The 19,163-nt window shown below is 37.7% G+C and overlaps 1 protein-coding gene across 1 annotated transcript in view; it reads left to right on the top strand.

Annotated features, from left to right (window-relative positions):
* The first annotated feature begins 1,214 nt into the window (after positions 1–1,214).
* The window catches only part of LOC150088966 (rab5 GDP/GTP exchange factor-like), a 55,499-nt gene continuing 37,550 nt past the window's right edge, over positions 1,215–19,163 (top strand). Inside the window, exon 1 of the mRNA XM_090370972.1 lies at positions 1,215–1,324. The gene's annotated coding sequence lies outside the window, so the exon portion shown is untranslated. The remainder of the gene's footprint in view (positions 1,325–19,163) is intronic.

Here is a 19,163-nt window from a genome sequence, read left to right on the forward strand (position 1 = left end):
CTTGCATCATATGCCTCTGCTAATGCTAATGCTAATGCTAATGCTAATTTTGTCGAGCAGTCTATTTTATACATCTTTCTTCTGCGAGTGTGATCGGTCTGCGCGGCCTCGCACACTGGTATTGTTACCCTCCTTCTCATGCTTGGTGGGAAAGGCCATGGTCTGAATCTCGTCGTTGACTGGTTATAGAAAGAAATTGACTAGCATGACTTCTCGGTATGTGGGTAGCTGCATATGTTTTTTGTTCCACTTACACTGTTGAAAGGTAATTCCTTTAACCTTTAATTAGCGCTTTCTAATTCCTTAAATTTCCTAAAAGCCAGAAGTTGAAAAAAAGCATACAAAGTTAAGTCTCTCGTAATCCGTTATATGGAAATTTTCTTCATTCTACAGAAACTTTTATATGTAATTGCCAAAAGGAATTTAAAAAATTCGCTATAAAGAAGTTCGTTAAACACAGGTCCAACTGTAATTAAATCAAAAATGAAGCAGTTTTAAATATATAACTGGTCGAATGTGCCCTTAAAATGCTGCGCCTGGGGCTGGTATCCTGCTCGCCCCACCCTGGTTCCGGCTGTGCGTAGATAGAAAGGTTTCTCCTCGGCAAAAGTGGGGTTTTTCATCCAGTAAAGCAGATACCAGAGAACACACGCAATATACAGACAAAATACTCATGGATAGTTGACCATCGTCACACTAGATTCTGCCGTTCCTGAAATAATGTAGACAGAAGCTATTGTATCTTGGTGCGAAAATTTCCTGCTTTGATAACATGTCTTAGAAAGCATTTATTTCTTAAGCGGTTTGAACGCTAATTAAAATTAGATTAGTGTGTTTAATTTAAAAAAAAAAATTGAATGCACAATATATATTTGTAACAGTGTTGACGTTTTTATTTATTTATTTGAACTAATTATGGAGTTATGAATAAATAGTTTACATTAATAAACAAAAACACAGTGGGCAGAGGTTTCTTAATCTCCATACATTCAAATTTCATGACTTTTGGACACCAATGTATTTACGTTGACTTGGAGATTCCTAAGGTCATTATATTATTTGTTTTGAAATGCTATCACAAGTCACGAGATGATGTGGCAATAAATAATTTTGTGTTTTGCTGTTCCAGAGGTGGCGTTTATGCTACTATTCTATGATGTGTATGCTAACATTAAAGGTATGTATAGTTGATGTTGGTAGGTTAGTAAGTGTTCTTTTGCGAAATATATCACGTTTGACTGTTTTTCTGTAGAGAAGTAATGTATTCTGTTATAGAATAAAAATCAAATATATTTATTAAACTGATGAAACATTGACTAAAATTGTAAGTATTTAAGTAATCATCATATTTACATTTAAAGTAGAAATATGATGTCTAAAAAAATTTCGCTTATATTATTGCTGTTTTCGTTCACCGATAAAAGAAAAAGGCTGTATGCAACATTTTTGTCGATTTTTTAAAATTAATATGTTATGTAGTACTTTTTCTCTCGTTAGGAGATATAATGCATTAATCCGTATATGTATGGAATAACAGTATTCAATTTGTTTATGTAGAGTAATATTATTGTGTAACAGGAAAAAAATGAAGCTATATATACAGTTAGCTTGTATATATTTATATATATATATATATGTGTGTGTTTAGAGCACAATGTATTTGACATCATATAATTGGCAATCAGACTTTAACCGTATGCATAACCCTATCAGCAAAAGTTATGTGTTTGATGACTTTTTAGATTAATCTGTGGTCATATCATAACGTCTCGTTTCCTGATATCCAGATTAGATAAGTGCTCAGTCATAAGCCAAAATGTTTCCAAAACTGAAGTTGAAATATCTACTTATTGTAGAGAACTAACTTATTGTAGAGAACGAATAAAATCTTGTATTTTTGTAATCTTTCAAAATTTTCTCTATGCCTCACATACATCATTTAAGAAAACCAGTTCAGAATATGAAGAAAAGTATGTAAATCCAAATAATATTCTCTAGAGTAAATTTAAATTTAACAGAATTGATTAATTGATTGCATTGAACCACTGATTAAACATTACATCACATATAATATAAGAAAATATGGAGAACTTTATATATATGATTATAAAGTGTAAACATATGAGAGAAGAGTGGAAGCCAAGAATGCCAACATCACATATTACTGCCCCACATAAGAAATCAGCTAGTTAATAATACTACAAGAAAAAGGCAAGGGTGCAAAATCTTGAGCTATAACCAAAGAGAAACCACTAAAAAAGTAATAATAAGATTAATAAAATTGTTAATTATTAGTAAAAGGATACACTGAATGGTACGTTATCAGGGGTGAACCCCATTCAATTCATCCAAATGATCAGCAGATGCTATCTGTTTCTGATTGCTATTTGTCTATAACAGCAGGACCTAAACATAGGCCAAGATACCTTAGTGAGAAAAAAAAAAAAAATAATAATATATTAACAGTTAAATAGCTAACTGGAAGAATAACCACTAATTAAACAGATAGCAAACAGAATAATTATATACAAGTATATATAATATATACAAATAAACAAATTGTTAACAGGAGCGACTGCATCTACAGGGATGGGATACACTTAAATAGAAAGGATGCAAAAAAACTTGCTGATTCTATGAAGGCAGAGTTAGGTGGATCGGAAAATGCTAGCTTAGGGGGATACACAGACAAAAACATTAACAGTAGCCACTCGGAGAGGTGAAAATGATTCTTGCACTGCTTCTATTGGAATGAGCAGCAGCCTGGAAAACATGGTGCTGCAGTTTCAAAGACTGCTGAGAGTCATTGCGGAACAAGTAAATACATGGGCTGTGTTAGGGTAACTAAGAATAAGAACAGGTGCATTCATACTTGCATGTACACTAATGCTACGAGTTTAGTAAATAAATTTGATGAATTTCAGGTGCTGGTCAAAATCTCAAAGGCAGATATTGTTAGGATATCAGAGATGTGGTGTCACACAGAGATAAGGAATGCAGAATTCGAATTTGTGGAGTACAACGTATACAGAAATGATAGGATGGAAGGAGGGTTTATGCTGTTAGTTAAGAAACATAAAATCGAAGGAAGTGCATCCAGTTGATATGGGTAGACAGTGCAATGTTGCATCAGTTTGGTGTGACATAAGCACTGGGAAGGCAAAATTGAGAGTAGCAGTGCACTATAGGCCTAATGAATCTCTGATGAGTACAGTAAACAATTGTACAGAAATAAAGTGAGCCAGTAAATTAGATTGTCTTATAATGGGGGATTTTAACTTCCCAGATATTGACTGGAACTTGTGGATTGGTCACTCACACTAGCAAGGATTTCATTGATTTATTGGACGATTATTTTCGACAGCAGCATGAATGAGAGGCAACTAGAGGGGCTGCCAGAGCAGGTCATGGAGTTTTGTCAATGATATATAGGAATTTTGTTAGCAGAGACAAGGTGATCATCCCTTTGTATAAGGCAATGGTGAGGCCACTCTTTGACTACTGCGTACAGGTAGTAGTAGTAGTAGTGGCATGTGATGCAAGAAAGGAAGTGTATGAGCTTATGCAGCATCAGCCAAAAAAAAAAAAAAAAAAATTTACAAAACAATTCCATCTAAATGTTTGTCCAGTTCCTCCTTAAATTTATTTAATCTATCAACTTCCACAACGACAGAGGGAACTATGTTCCAGCAATTAACCACCCGCTGGCTAAAGGCAAATTTCCGCACATCTGTTCTACATCTGTCTTTCCTCAATTTGAATTTATGTCCCCTTAGGTTCTTAATCTGAACAAGTGGAAGAATCCCAACAGAATTCAGCGTGCTCAACCCATTCAAGGCCTTATACATCTCAATCACCACCTCGAAGGTGCCTAGTCTCCAGCCGCTGCAATTTGCAGAACTTAAGCCTCTCTAGGTAAGAGGATCCCTTCATTCCCCTCACCAGTCTTGTTGCCCTTCTCTGTACACGATCAAGCAAATCTACATCCTTCCTAAAATGAGGACTCCAGACCTGTACGCAGTACTCAAGGTGTGGCATGACCATTGCCTTATACAGAGGGACAATCACCTCCTTTTCCCTTCTAGAAAAATTCCTGTATATCATTGACAAAACCCCATGACCTGCCAGGACAGATCATGGGGTTTTGTCAATGATATACTGCATTGCTCAGAAAAACTCATACTGACTACACAATTACTCCCAGATCTTTTTCATTTTCTACCACCTTAAGTGTAGTACCACACAGTTGGTACGTTTCTACCCATATGCAGTACTTTGCATTTGTCAATATTAAAACGTCAGTTGCCACTTCTCTGCCCTTCTGCCCAAATATTCTAGATCCTGTTGCAGTATCACACTGCCATTACTGTCGTTAACAAACCTGCCAACCTTTGTATCATCTGCAAACTTTGACACTAAGCCTGATATACCTTCATCAATATCATTGATAAATATACAAAACAACAGTGGACCCAACACCGAACCCTGTGAGACTCCACTAATAACATTAGTCCATGAAGAACAGCACCCATTGATTACCACCCTCTGTCTTCTCCCACTCAACCATCCTTTTACCCATTGTAGCAACTTACCCTTAATACCATTCTGCTCCAATTTGTATAGTAGTCTTCCATGCGCAACAGTGTCAAAAGCTTTCCTGAAATCCAAGTATATGATATCAAAATTATTTCTTTGCATCCAGTTCCTTTGTAACCACATCATAATATCCAATCAAAATTCCTAAAATGAGGACTGGAGGCCTCATTTTAGGAAGGATGTAGAGTTGCTAGAACAAGTACAGAGAAGGGCAACACGATTGGTGGGAGGAACAAAGGGGTGCTCTTACTAAGAAAAGGAAAGGCTTACGTTCAGCAAGTTGCAGCATCTGGAGAGTAGGCACCTGTGAGGTGATCTGATTGAGGTGTATAAGGCCTTGAATGGTTTGAGCAGGGTCAGTGCTGACATGATACTTCCGCTTGCTCAGATTAAGAACCTGAGGGGGCATAGATTCATTCAAATTGAGGAAAGATAGTTGTAGAATAGATGTGTAGAAATTTGTCTTTAGCCAGCGGGTAGTTGATTCCTGGAACAGACTTCCATCTGTCGTTAAAGAAGTTGATAGCTTAAATAAATTTAAGGCTGAACTAGACAAACATATGGAGTGAATGGATGGAGAGAATGGGGATTTTTTTTTTTTGGCTGATGCTGCATAAGCTTGCTTTCTTGCATCATATGCTGATAATCATATCTAATGCTAATGATATGATTATCAGCAGTGATTGCTCATGAATTATGAATCTGCAGATAAAGTAACCACTAGGTGGCAGTGATCATATTGTGTTGATGTGGCATTTACTCAAAGATGTAACTACTATCAGGGGTAAAGGGAAGGATTTTTGCATAAGGACATAATTTCACCCTTTGTGCCCTTAAAAGTGATATCTGCCGTACAATGCCAACTTTTACCTCTGGCAGACATACCCTGGTTCTATTCCACCTAGCCTTTTTGCATAATATATTTACCATCTTCCTGACAATAGAGTCACCGACAATTCAAATGAGCAGAAGTCTGAAAAACAAGATGCAGGATATTTCAGAGACTGCTGGTAGTCATTGCGTTACAAGTAAACACATGGGTTGTGTTAGGGTAGCTAAGAATAGAAACAGGTGCATGTATACCTGCGTGTACACCAATGCTAGGAGTTTGGTAAATAAATTTGATGAATTTGAGGTATTGCTCAAAACATCAAAGGCAGATATTGTTGGGATATCAGAGACGTGGTGTCACACAGATATAAGTAATGCGGAACTGGAATTTGGGGAATACAATGTATATAGAAAGGATAGACAGGACAGGAGGGGAGGAGGGGTTATGCTATTAATTAAGAAACACATAAAGTCAAAGGAAGTGAAGCCAGTTGACATCGATGAACAGGGCAGTGTCGAGTCAGTTTGGTGTGACATAAGCATAGGGAAATCAAATTTGAGAGTAGGAGTGTGCTATAGGCCTAATGACTCTGATGAGTATAATAATATATTGTACAGGGAAATAGAGTGGGCCAGTAAATCAGAGAGTCTTATAATGGGGGATTTTAATTTCCCAGATATTGACTGGAATTTGTGGGTTGGTCACTCGCACACTAGCAAGGCTTTTGTGGATTTATTGGATGATTGTTTTCTACATCAGCATGTTCGTGAGGCAACAAGAGGGAGCAATACTCTTGATCTGATTATCAGTAGTGATTCTTCATGCATTAAGAACCTGCAGATAAATGAACCACTAGGTGGCAGTGATCACAGTGTGTTGAAGTGGGATTTACTCAAGGAGGTAACTACCATCAGAGGTAAAGGGAAGGGTTTTTGTTTTCGTAAAGGCGACTATGATGGTCTGAGACAGTATTTAAATTCTATACAGTGGGACCAACTGATGATGTTACCAACAGCAAACTCAAAATGGGAAGCATTCAAGGAACTAATCTTGGTGGCTACCAGGCTTTACATACCAACTAAGAAATATTGTTCAAGGTTTAGGCCTAAATGGTTGTCAGATGGACTAATGAGACATGTGGCAGAGAAGAAAAATGCATGGGATACATACAAATTAATGGGTGACATGGAAGCCTATGATAGATATAAGTTGGTCTGTAACCAAGTCACAAAGGAGATTAGGCAGGCAAAGGCAGACTACAAAAAATCCTTGGCAAAGGATGCAAAGAAAAACAGAAAGGAGTTCTTTACATACTTGAACTCGAGAAGGAAAGGGATGAATCAGATTGGTCCACTGGATATTGATGGTTCAACAGTTGAGGATCCTGCTCAGGTGGCTAACAATCTAAACGAGTATTTTGCATCTACATTCACGCATGAGGAGTTATTCAGGAAGGAGAATGATGTAGGTAAAGTAAACATTGGCAGTGAGCTGGATGATTTTGTAATAACTGAGAGGAAAGTGGAGGAGAGATTGTTGAGGATAAACATAAAAAAGGCACCTGGGGTGGATGGGATCTATCCAGTTATATTAAAGGAGGCAGCAAAGGAAGTATGCAAACCCCTAGCCATAATTATGAGAGCTTCTTTGGACTCAGGGGAGGTACCCATAGACTGGAGATGTGCAAATGTAACCCCAATTCACAAAGGAGGATCAAAGGCTGACACAAGTAATTATAGACCTGTTAGTTTAACTTCTGTTCCAGGTAAATTAATGGAGGCACTGGTTAAAGAAGCACTGCAGGATCATCTAGACAAGAATTCAGTTATAGCTCAGACGCAGCATGGTTTTGTTAAGGGCAGGTCTTGCCTGACCAATTTGATTGGATACTATGATGTAGTCACAAAAGAACTGGATGCAGGGAATAACTTTGATATTATATATTTGGATCTTAGAAAGGCTTTTGATACTGTTGCACATGGTAGACTGCTGCACAAATTGGAGCAGTGTGGCATTGGAGGCAAATTGCTGCTATGGATAAGGGGATGGTTGAGTGGCAGAAGACAGAGAGTGGTAATCAATGGACACTGCTCAACGTGGACTAATGTTATTAGTGGAGTTCCTCAAGGTTCAGTGTTGGGTCCATTGTTGTTTTCGGTGTTTATGAATGATATTGATGATGGGATATCAAGTTTAATGTCTAAGTTTGCAGATGATACAAAGGTTGGCAGGGTCGTTCAGGACACTACTGACGCTATGCTGCTGCAACAGGATCTGGAAAGGTTGAACAGATGGGCTGAGAGGTGGCAAATGAAGTTTAACATTGACAAATGTAAAGTACTACATATGGGTAACAGTAACCCCAGAGCAATGTATCAACTCTGCGGTACTACACTGACAGTGGTGGAGAATGAAAAGGACCTGGGGGTAATTGTGCAGGCAGATATGAAGTTCTCTGAGCAGTGCAGACGAGCTGCAAGAGTAGCTCATGGTGTCTTGTCAATGATAAAGAGGAATTTTTCTAGCAGGGATAAGGAGGTGATTATTCCCTTGTATAAGGCAATGGTTAGGCCACATCTTGAGTACTTTATACAGGTCTGGAGGCCTCATTTCAAGAAGGATGTAGAGCTGCTGGAACGGGTACAGAGAAGGGCAACAAGATTACTAAATGGAACAAAGGGTTGCTCTTACGAAGAAAGGCTTAAGTTTTGCAAATTACAGAGTCTGGAGACTAGGCACCGGCGAGGTGATCTGATAGAGGTGTATAAGGCTTTGAATGGTTTGAGCATGCTCAATGCCAATGGGATTCTTCATCTTTCTCAGAATAATCACCTCAGAGGGCATAAATTCAAATTGAGGAAGGACGGATGTCAGATAGATGTGCGGAAATTTGCCTTTGGCCAGCGGGTGGTTGGTTGGTGGAACCGACTTCCATCACTTGTTGTTGAAGTTGATAGCCTAAACAAATTTAAAGCTCAACTGGACAGGTATTTCGAACGAACGGAGGGGTGAAATGGGAGAGGGTTTTTTTTTTTTTTTTTTTTGGCTGATGCTGAATAAGCTTGCTTTCTTGCATCATATGCCTCTACTAATGCTAATAACTTGCGCCTGTGGGACCTCTGCATTCTGCCCGGAAGGTTGCTGCTGTGTTGCCTGATGCACAAGAGTGAGCTCTGGCATCAAGTTGGGCAGCTGAGATCTTGACGGATCTCCCATTTTAATTCCTTCGAGGGCATCTAGCCTGTTCTTCAAATTCTCATAGATGCCCATGAGAATTCTGAGTTGATTTCTAATTTCTTGACACTCTCTGCACCTAACACGCACAAAGACATCCTTCTTTGCTTGATCATGTCCTGTTCCTGAAAGTCCGTAAACATTTTACAAGTTGCACGTTTTTTTTAGGCTGTGATGCATAGGAGAATCGCACTCTTTGGTTCTCCCCTGAGCCACAGCACTCCCACTACTTTGTGCTTGTTGCTTTATTAATTTAATTGATGATACTATGATAAGTGAATGCAGCGATACATATTATGCTATCTAGTTTTTAAGTTATACCTTATGCTATCAAGTGATGCTGTATCGTAACAATCACATTGTTCAATTAGTTCTATCCGTAGCTAAATATGAAAGATATTTATTATTATTATTATTATTATTAGCCATATGGTACAAGGAAGCCTGAGGCTTATGCTGCACCAGCCAAAAAAAAAAAAAAAAATTCCTGTGTGTGTGTGTGTGTGTGTGTGTGTGAGAGAGAGAGAGAGAGAGAGAGAGAGAGAGAGGGCATCATCAAGAAAGAGAAGAATGATGATATCCAGCTCAGGACCCTGGGTTTGCCAAGCCCATACTCACCAGATGTGATCCCCCGGGGTATATGCCCAACAAGGGATTAAAACCTTCATACTACTTATTTATCACAATTAAAACCCTACTATTCTTCTGCACTATTGGTTATTTTCTACGATTCACACCAAAACACCGATACAATAGCAGTACCTGTGAGTAGGCACCTGTTGAAATTAAACATAAGAAAGGCACCTGGGATGGATGGGATCTATCCTGTTATATTAAAGGAGGCAACAAAAGAAGTAAGCAAACCAGTAGCCATAATTATGAGAGCTTCCTTGGACTCAGGAGAGGGACAAATGTGTCCCCAATTTGCAAAGGGGAATCAAAGGGTGACACAACTAATTACACACCTGTTAGTTTAACTTCTGCTCTGGGGAAATTAATGGAGGCACTGGTTAAAGAAGCCCTGCAGGATCATCTAGACAAGACTGCAGTTATAGTTCAGACACAGTATGGGTTTGTTAAGGGGAAGTCTTGTCTGACCAATTCGATTAGATACTGTGATGTGGTCACAAAGGAACTAGATGCAAAAAATAACTTTGATATCATGTACTTGGATTTTAGGAAAGCTTTTGTTACTGTTGCCTGACCATTGCCATTATACAATGGGATAATCACCTCCTTGTCAATGCAGGCAAAATTCCTTTATATCATTGAAAAGATCTCATGAGCTGTTCTGGCAGCCTGTCTGGACTGCTCAGAAAACTTAACATCTGAGTGCACAATTACCTCAAGTCTTGTATTCTCCACTTTCCTGAATGATACCACGAGGTTGGTACATTAACATTAGTAGAGGCATATGATGCAAGAAAGCAAGCTTATAGCATCAGCCGAAAAAAAAAAAAAACCCTTCCCATTTCACCCATCCATTCAACTCCAAATGTTTGTCTAGTGCTGCCTTGAAGTTATTTAAGTTGCGTTGCTGACCTCCACTACAACAGATGGAAGTTTGTTCCAACTATCAACCACCCACTGGCTAAAGGCGAATTTCCACACATCTATTCTACAATGGTCTTTCCTCAATTTGAATTTATGCCCCCTCAGGTGAGAAATCTGAGCAAGAGAGGAAGACTCCCTTTAGCATCGAGCTTATTCAATCCATTCAAGGCATTATATACCTCAATTAGATCAGCCTGCAGGTACCTAGTCTCCAGAAGCTTCAATTTGCAGAACTTAAGCCTTTCTTGGTAATACCAACCCTTTGTTCCACTCACTAATCTTGTTGCCCTTCTCTGCACTTGTTCCAGCAGCTCTACATCTTTCCTAAAATGGGACCTCCTGTATACAGTACTCAAGGTGTGGCCTGACCATTTCCTTATACAAGGGGACAATCATCCCCTTATCCCTAGCAAAATTCCTGTATAACATTCACAAGACACCTCTTGCAGACTTTTTTGCACTGCTCAGAAAACTTCATATCTGACTGCACAATTAACTCCAGATCCTTTTCCTTCGCCACTACCCTGAGTGTAGTACACCCAGTTGATACATTAATCTGGGGATACTGCTACCCGCATGCAGTACTTTATACTGTCAGTAGCAACCCTGCCAACCTTCGTATCGTGTGCAAACTTAGACATTAACCCTGATATACCTTTATCAATATCATTGATAAATACCCAAAACGACAATGTGCCCAACATCAAAACCTGGAGGACCCCACAGTTTAACACTAGTCCATGAAGAGCAGTGTCCATTGATAGCCACTCTGTCTTCTCCCACTCAACCAATCTTTTATCCATTGTAGCAACTTGCCCTTAATGCCATATTGCTCCAGTTTGTACGGTAGTCTTCCATGTGCTACAGTATCAAAAGCTTTCCTATAATCCAAGTATATGATATCAAAATTATTCTTTCCATCCAGTTCCTTTGTGACCACATCATAGTATCTAATCAAATTTGTCAGACAAGACTTGCCCTTAACAAACCCATGCTGTGGCTGAACTGTAACTGCAGTCTTGTCCAGATGATTCTGCATTGTTTCCTTAACCAGTGACTCCATTATTTTCCCTGCAACAGAAGTTAGACTAACAGGTCTGTAATTATTCATTTCACCCTTTGATCTCCTTTGTGATTTGGGGACGCGTTAGCATTAGTTGTGGCATATGAATGAAGAAAACAAGCTTATACAGCATCAGCCAAAAAAAAAACCCCTTTCAATTTCACCCATCTGGTCACTGCAGATATTTGTCTAGTTCATCCTTAAATTTATTTAAGGTATCAACTTCCGCAACAACAGATGGAAGTCTGTTCCAGTAATCAACTATCCACTGGCTAAAGGCAGACTTCCGCACATCTATTCTACAACTGTCTTTCCTCTATTTGAATGAATCTGTGCCCCTTCAGGTTCTTAATCTGAGCAAGTGGAAGTCTCATGTCAGCATTGAGCCTGCTCGAATCATTCAAGGCCTTATACACTTCGATCAAATCACCTTGCAGGTGCCTGGTCTCCAGATGCTGCAACTTGCAGAACTTGCCTTTCTTCGTAAACGCACCCCCTTTGTTCCTCTCACAAATCTTGTTGCACTTCTCTGTACTCGTTCTAGCCACTTTCCTGAATGATACCACGAGGTTGGTACATTAATTCAAGATTACGGCTCACCATGTGAAGTGCCTTGCATTTGTTGATATTAAACTTCACTTACGTTTCTCTGGGCGCCTCCGCAGCCAGGTGGGAAGGAGCAGCAGTGCATAGCACACGCTTCTTGATTAGACCGGGGTTCGAGCCCGTCACCACCAAATATGGAGGATGCAGAAAGGTCAGGGAATGACCACCGCATATCCCGGAGCAATATGGCCTTAGTTGCTAATGCTCCTAAAAACCAAATAACAAACAAACGTTTCTCTGCCTAGCTACCTAATTTTTCTATATCTTGTAGTAGCTTACCGTGATTGCTGTCATTATATGCCCTGCCAATCTTGGTATCATCTGCAAACTTTGGACATTAATTTTGATATACCTTCATCAGTATCATTAATAAATATAGAAAACAATCAGCCCAGCAAGGAACCCTGGGGAACTCCACTAATAACATTAATCCAAGAAGAGTAGTACTCATTGTTAAACAGTCTTTGTCTTCTCCCACTGAACCATCCCTTTATCGATAGCAATATCTTGCCTCTAATTCCATACTGCTTCAATATTTGTATAAACAGTCTTTTACGTGGTGCAAAAGTTCAAAAGCTTTTCTGCAGTCTGTGATGTTAAAATTACTTTTTGCATTTAGTTTCTTTGTTACAATGTCATATATCCAATTGGATTGATCAGAAAAGATCGCCCCCTTAACAAATACATGCTGTGACTGCAGTACAGGAACTCCCCGACTTACGCAAATTCAACTTTTTTTGGTGGCCATTACAAACTGAAAAAAATTATGGAAACGTATTTTGCCTCTGTAGGGATAAATGGAAGTATTGTGAAAATATCATAATGTGAACTCAATGACTTTTTTTTTTTTTTTTTTGTAATTTGATCCAAGTCCTTGGAAGTTGAAAATTTCGCTATATTACTAGGCTATTTATCTCTCTAAAAGGTCATATTTATAATGGAAATTGCACTACACTTTCCTCGTTATCATATGTTCCCATTATAAGAATATGATGTAAAATTCATATTCAATTTTGAATGCTTTTGTGATATTTTTGTAAAGCATGTTTCTGGAGGTGACGACCATAAAACAATAAAAACAATTTGCACTTTCCTGTTTATTGGCACTTTTCTGTTAGTGCATCTAATTATAAATGAGTAGTAAATTCGATCTTATTGCATTTGCAATGATACCGATAACTGCAATTGTGTGGTTTTTTATGTTATGGTGAAATGTGTTCCCCTTCACTGAAATCTTCAATGATATAAAAAAACAAATTTTCAGAAACTTCTCTTCATTCCTATTTACATATTACAATGGTGAAGGGAAAGCGACAAACGGAAAGTTAAAGTGGTGGTAGTGCCAGGAAACAAAACAAAATTGATTTAGAAATGAAGATGATTAATTAAGAAGTATGAAGCAGGACAAAGTTTGTCATCTATTACAAGAGAATTAGGTCTCGCTGCTTCAACAGTGAATACTATTTTAAAGGACAGTGCACGTATAAAATAACATGTCAAAGGATCAACGCACTTAAGATTATCAGTGATCACAAAACAGTGTTCAGGTGCTATATCAAAGATGGAAAAGCTATTAATAATACGGATGGAAAGTCAGATTCAGAAGCGAGTGTCCCTTAGTCTAATGACCATTCAAGCAAAAGCAAGATGTGTTTATGAAGACATTAAGGATGAATACGGCAAATCCCAACTGAAGTTCATGGCAAGCAATGGGTGGTTTAATAGGTTCAAGCATCGCACTGGTTTCCATAACATTAAAGTATGCGGTGAAGTCGGCAGTGCTGATTCTACAGCTGCAGAGAAATTTTGTGATGTGTTGTAAAAAATTATTGATGAAGGCGTCTATTCAACACAGCAAATTTTTAACATTGACGAGACTGCTTTGTATTGGAAAAAAATGCTGGATCGAACGTACATTGCCAACTACATCGAACGTACATTTCAAGGCTTCAAAAGATAGGGCCACACTCTTGTTTGGGGCAGATTACAGATTAAAACCACTGCTTGTGTACCATTTGGGAAATCCTCGTGCATTTCCGATTGAACCAGAGAGCATGGATAACAATATCTCTCTTTCAGGATTGGTTTAAATGCTGCTTCATTCCCGAGGTTGAAAATTATTGTAAAGACAATGATGTTCCTTTCAAGGTTTTGCTTCTGCAGCAGGCCTTTGTTATAACACGGTTCGCTTTACGCTGATTTGCTATAACGCTGTTCTTATATTATAACCCATATCTGACTATAATACTGTCACAAATCACTATAATACTCTTTTACAGATTGCATTTTTGGCATATTTAACAAAATCGTTTCATTTGATGGAGTTGATAGCTTGAAAATGAATATCAAAACAGCGTTAAAATGTTTCCCATGCCGAAATTTTCTCGCACGTTAATTTAATTGCAGTACGGTGACTTGTTACTTACGTAGTTCCGAGATCAACATTTTAAAAAATGATCAAGTATATCGCTTGTAATATTTGCATTATATGCATTTATCCAAAATATAGTCATCACTCAATACAGTATTAGGCATCGTGCGTAACGGACAGTTTAATCGAACATTGTATCATAATTAATGCAACCAACACAGTTACATTTTTGAAGAGTTAATAATGGCGGATAAGAATGAAAAAACAACGTCTGGACGCAGTACGAAGACTATAAATGTAAGAAAGACTGAATTTGAAAATTAAATTAGACGTTTTGAAGCGAATCAATTCTGGTCAATGACAAGCGGATGTGTGCCATAATTTAGGACTCTCAGATTCAGCTGTAAGAACAATTATAAAAAGTAAAGAATTAATTTTAGCAGCGGGAAAGATAGTTGTTCCACTGCAAGCAACTTGGGCTGGACCGGCTATTAGGATTGAAATGGAGAGACTTTAACTAATTTTATTGAAGATAATATCCAGTGCAGAATTCAATTAAGTTAAATATTATAAAAAAAATAAAAGAGAGAGAGAGAGATTAGCCTACATAAGCTGAAGTAAACTCACCTAAAAGAAAAAAAAAAAAAAAATGTGGAACCATTTAAAACTAGTAAGGGCTGGTTGAATAGATTTAAAATCCAGGGAGAAGCCGCAAGTGCAGATCAAGGAGCCGAAACTTTCAAAAAAGAACTTGTTAAAATTATTGAAGATGGGTATTATGTGTTATACTTCTCGACAAGTTTTTAACATAGATGAAGCAGGGCTTTTTTTGGGAACGAATGCCTGAAAGAAGTTTAATATTGAAAGAAGGAAAAAACTTCCAGGTTTCAAGTGGCGAAGGATAGGTTGACTTTATTGTTGGGTGGTAACGCTGCAGGGGATTTAAAATTAATACCCCTTTTAGTTTTCCAGGAAGAGGGCCAAAGTACAACCCAAAATCGACACATTTTTCATGATTAAATTTATCAATTAAATTAAATCAATTAAAATCAATTTAGATCAATTAAATTCATGATTTAAATTGGAGTTTTAAGTTTAATTTTGATACATAAGTAGTTACCGCATAATTATATATGTATGTAATGCAGAATATTTTATATGTACACATATTTGAATATTAAATATTTTGACCGACATTTATGCATGTTTTCACTACCATTTATTTTTGATTAGGAAATATCCTATGATACCGACCGCAACTCACAAATACATGTTACCTTATGGGAATGCGACGCTCGCTTACCTTGGATTCACTTAGCGCTCTGTTTTTCCGGAACGAATTATCAGCGTTAAACGGGGGTCACCTGTATTAGATAATGCTCCTGAATATCCTACGCATCTAGATGATTTCAATTTGAATGTGAGAGTCATATTTCTACCGCCAAACACAACTTCACTCATCCAACGTATGGATCATGGTGTTATTTCGAATTGAAAAGCATACTATTTACGCACAACATTTGCTCAGGCATTGTCTGCAGTAGACGATGAGAAAAATTTTACGTTAAGAGACTTTTGAAAATCTTTCAATATTTATCATGCCATCTTAAACATTAATAACACCTGGGTGGAAATTACTAAAGTTGTTTAAGTTGTGCATGGAAGAAAATATGCCCGTGGCATGTAAAAGGCTTTGAAGGATTTGAAAAAAATGAATCATATAAAGAGGTTACAGATAAGATTGTAAAGGTTGCGGAGCTACTCCAGTTGGAGGTTGATGCCAAAGACGTGGAGGAGTTAATAGAGGAAGAAGAGAAGGAATAACGAAGAACTTATTGACTTGCAGGCAGCAATAGTGAAAGAAGAAAATTCTGACTAAGCTCAAGGTGAACCAAATGAGGAGCCGAGATGCTTGCCATTGCCACCGGAGAGATGGCGATGGCATTTCGTGAAATTGCATTGGCAATGGCGAGGTTTGAGAAAATGGATCCTTACAGTGAGCGATTCTTAAAAGTTAACAGAGGGGTAAATGATATGCTTACTTGCTACAAAGAATTCTATGACAAAAAGGAAAAAGCCACCATCCAGTCATCCATTAATATATTCTTTCATAAGGTTGAGTGGCCGACCCCATCTAAATCTCCACAGCCCTCAACCTCCGCAGCAGCTCACTTATCAGCTGAAGACATCAATTCTGGCAACAATGCTCGAGAGGTAAAACTTACTGACATTATGCCTGTCTCCCCTCTTATTTTGAAATTTTTTAAATTGCACAATTTTGTAATTTTTCCTGCACATGAGATAAAAAATTGAATAAATACAATAAATAATTCTATTTACATGTTTGTCAAACATTTCTTTCTTTTTTGGATCAGTCAATTCAGTGAGCACAGTTGTGAGTGCTGCACAAGCATGGGGGAAAGTCCGACTTACGTAGAGTTTCAAGGAACGCAACCCTACGTAAATCAGGGAGTTGCTGTATAACCGCATTCCTATCTAGATGATCCTGCATTACTTCTCCACCCATGACTCCATTATATTCTCTGGAACAGAAGTCAATGTGTCTGGTCTGTAATAACTCATCATCTTTTGATATCCTTTCTTTATGAATTGGTGATAAATTTGCACATCTCCAGTCCACAGGGACTTCTCCTGTATCCATGGATGCTTTCATAATCATTGCTAAAAGTTTGCTTATCTCTTCTGCTACCTGCCTTAATATAATTGGACAGATCACATCTGATAGAGAAAAATGATTCAAGAAAACAAGCTTATACAGCATCAGCCTAAAAAGATTTGTATCATCTACTTTACTCCCCCCCCCCAAATAATTTGTCTAATTAAACCCATTCAAACCACTGACCTCCACCTTCCTCACCTTTTTTTTTTTTTTTTACATTTAGCTTCATCAATTTCTTCTCCACTTTCCTCTCAGTTATTGTGAAATCATTCATTCAGCTTCCTGTTAGAATGTGACACCCTTCAGGCATCCCCATCCCAATAAAATTCCTCATGGGTGAACACTAATGCAAAATAACTATTCTGTTTGTCAGCAACCTGAACAGGATCATCAGTTCATTCATATGTTAAATCATTCATATCTACTGGACTAATGTGACTCATCCCCTTCCTTCTAGTGTTTACACAAGTTGCCAGTGACTTCTCATAATCTGCCTCGCACGCCCAACCTCCTTTCTTTGTGACATAATTGCAGACTAGATTATATCTACTGTAGGCATCTGTATCACCTGATAATTTATATACATGCGGTGAATTTTTCTTCTCTGTTGAAAGTTTCATCAGTTCATCTGATGTCCATTTAGGTCTAAGTCTGGAATGGCATTTCATAGTTGGTAAGCCTAGTAGCTTCTACAGTTACTTGCCTGAATGCCTCCCATTTAGAATTTGCTGTTGGTGACATCATTAGTTGAACTCATTGCATAGAAGTTAAAAACTGCTTGAGATCAGTGTAGTTGCCTTTATGAAAGCAAGAGCCCTTTCCCTTACCTATAACAGTAATTACATCTTTTAAATAAAATCTAAAATATATTTCTTGGCTGAATGCCTAAGAGTATGAAGGAATTTAATTATGCATGGGTAATGCACACACATCATTACTATTACCAAGGTAGTTTTAATGCATCTTTTTAATTGTATCTCATATTATAAGTACCTCTTCACCTATGGAGAAAAATAAGTAACAATAGTCTTCTCCATAGATGAAGCATTACTTATTCGGGGTAGTGCGATACCGTGGCAATTCGTTGTGAAGGTGTTCACAATAGGAGATACAATTAAAACGATGCATTAAGGCTACCTTGGTAGTAGCATTGATTTGTGTGCATTACCCATGCATAATTAAACTCCTTCATCTTTTAAGTAAATCGCACTCATTATACTGTGATCATTGCCACTTAGTGGTTTTTTTATCTGCTAATTCTAAATGCATGAAGGGTTGCTTCTGATAATCATATCAAGGACATTGCTTTCCTTGTTGCCTGTCTAACATGCTGGCGTTGAAACAATCATCCAGTAAATCCACAAAAGTCTTGCTACTGAGTGAGTGACCAGTCCACAGGATCTGTTCAATATCTGGAAAGTTATAGTCCCCCATTATAAGACATTGTTATTTATTGGCCCACTCTATGTGTTATGTGCAGTTGGTTGTACTTGTTACAGCCATTAGGCCTATAACACGCTCCTCTCATTTTTGTTTTCCCAGTGCTTATGTCATACTAAACTGATTCAACATTGTACTGGTTACCCACATATACTGGATGCACTGCCTTGGATTTTGTTTCTTAACTAAGAGCATAACCTAACCCCCCTCAACTCCAGTCCTGTGTGTCCTTTCTGTACACATTGTATTCCCCATATTCAAATTCTCAATCCCTTATATCTGAGTGACACGATGTCTCTGATATTTTTAATAACGTATAATAGGTTGTACCTGAACCTTCTCTCTGGATTAGCATATTTTCCTACATATTATATGAGGCCAGGTCATAAAGTTACTGTCATAAATTTATTTTAGACATATAATTGTTTCACTTTGAACAGTGAACGTAAACCTGGTTGGGTTGCTGTTACTAAACATATTTTATCCAGAAATCTAAATCTATTACCTGATAGTTAAAAGTTATCCATAATAAGACGTTATTTGTTTGTCCATTCCAGTTGCACTTATAGTTGAACATTACATTTATTATATATTCTCATTACATTCATTTGGTATATAGGATGCCACTCCTGCTTTTTTTTTTTTTTTTTTCTGTTCTTTATTTGACAGATTCAATTTTTTCATATTTTTAGATTGAGATATCAGTTATTCTGATATTCCAATCTAATGAATTTACTCTTGAATCTATTGTTCTTTCTTGTCATAATAGTGTTATGTTTCCAAAAAA

The sequence above is a fragment of the Mastigoproctus giganteus genome, chromosome 3 (assembly GCF_048544385.1).
Source record: "Mastigoproctus giganteus isolate SK-2022 chromosome 3, ASM4854438v1, whole genome shotgun sequence".
NCBI classification, from domain to species: Eukaryota; Metazoa; Arthropoda; class Arachnida; order Uropygi; family Thelyphonidae; genus Mastigoproctus; species Mastigoproctus giganteus.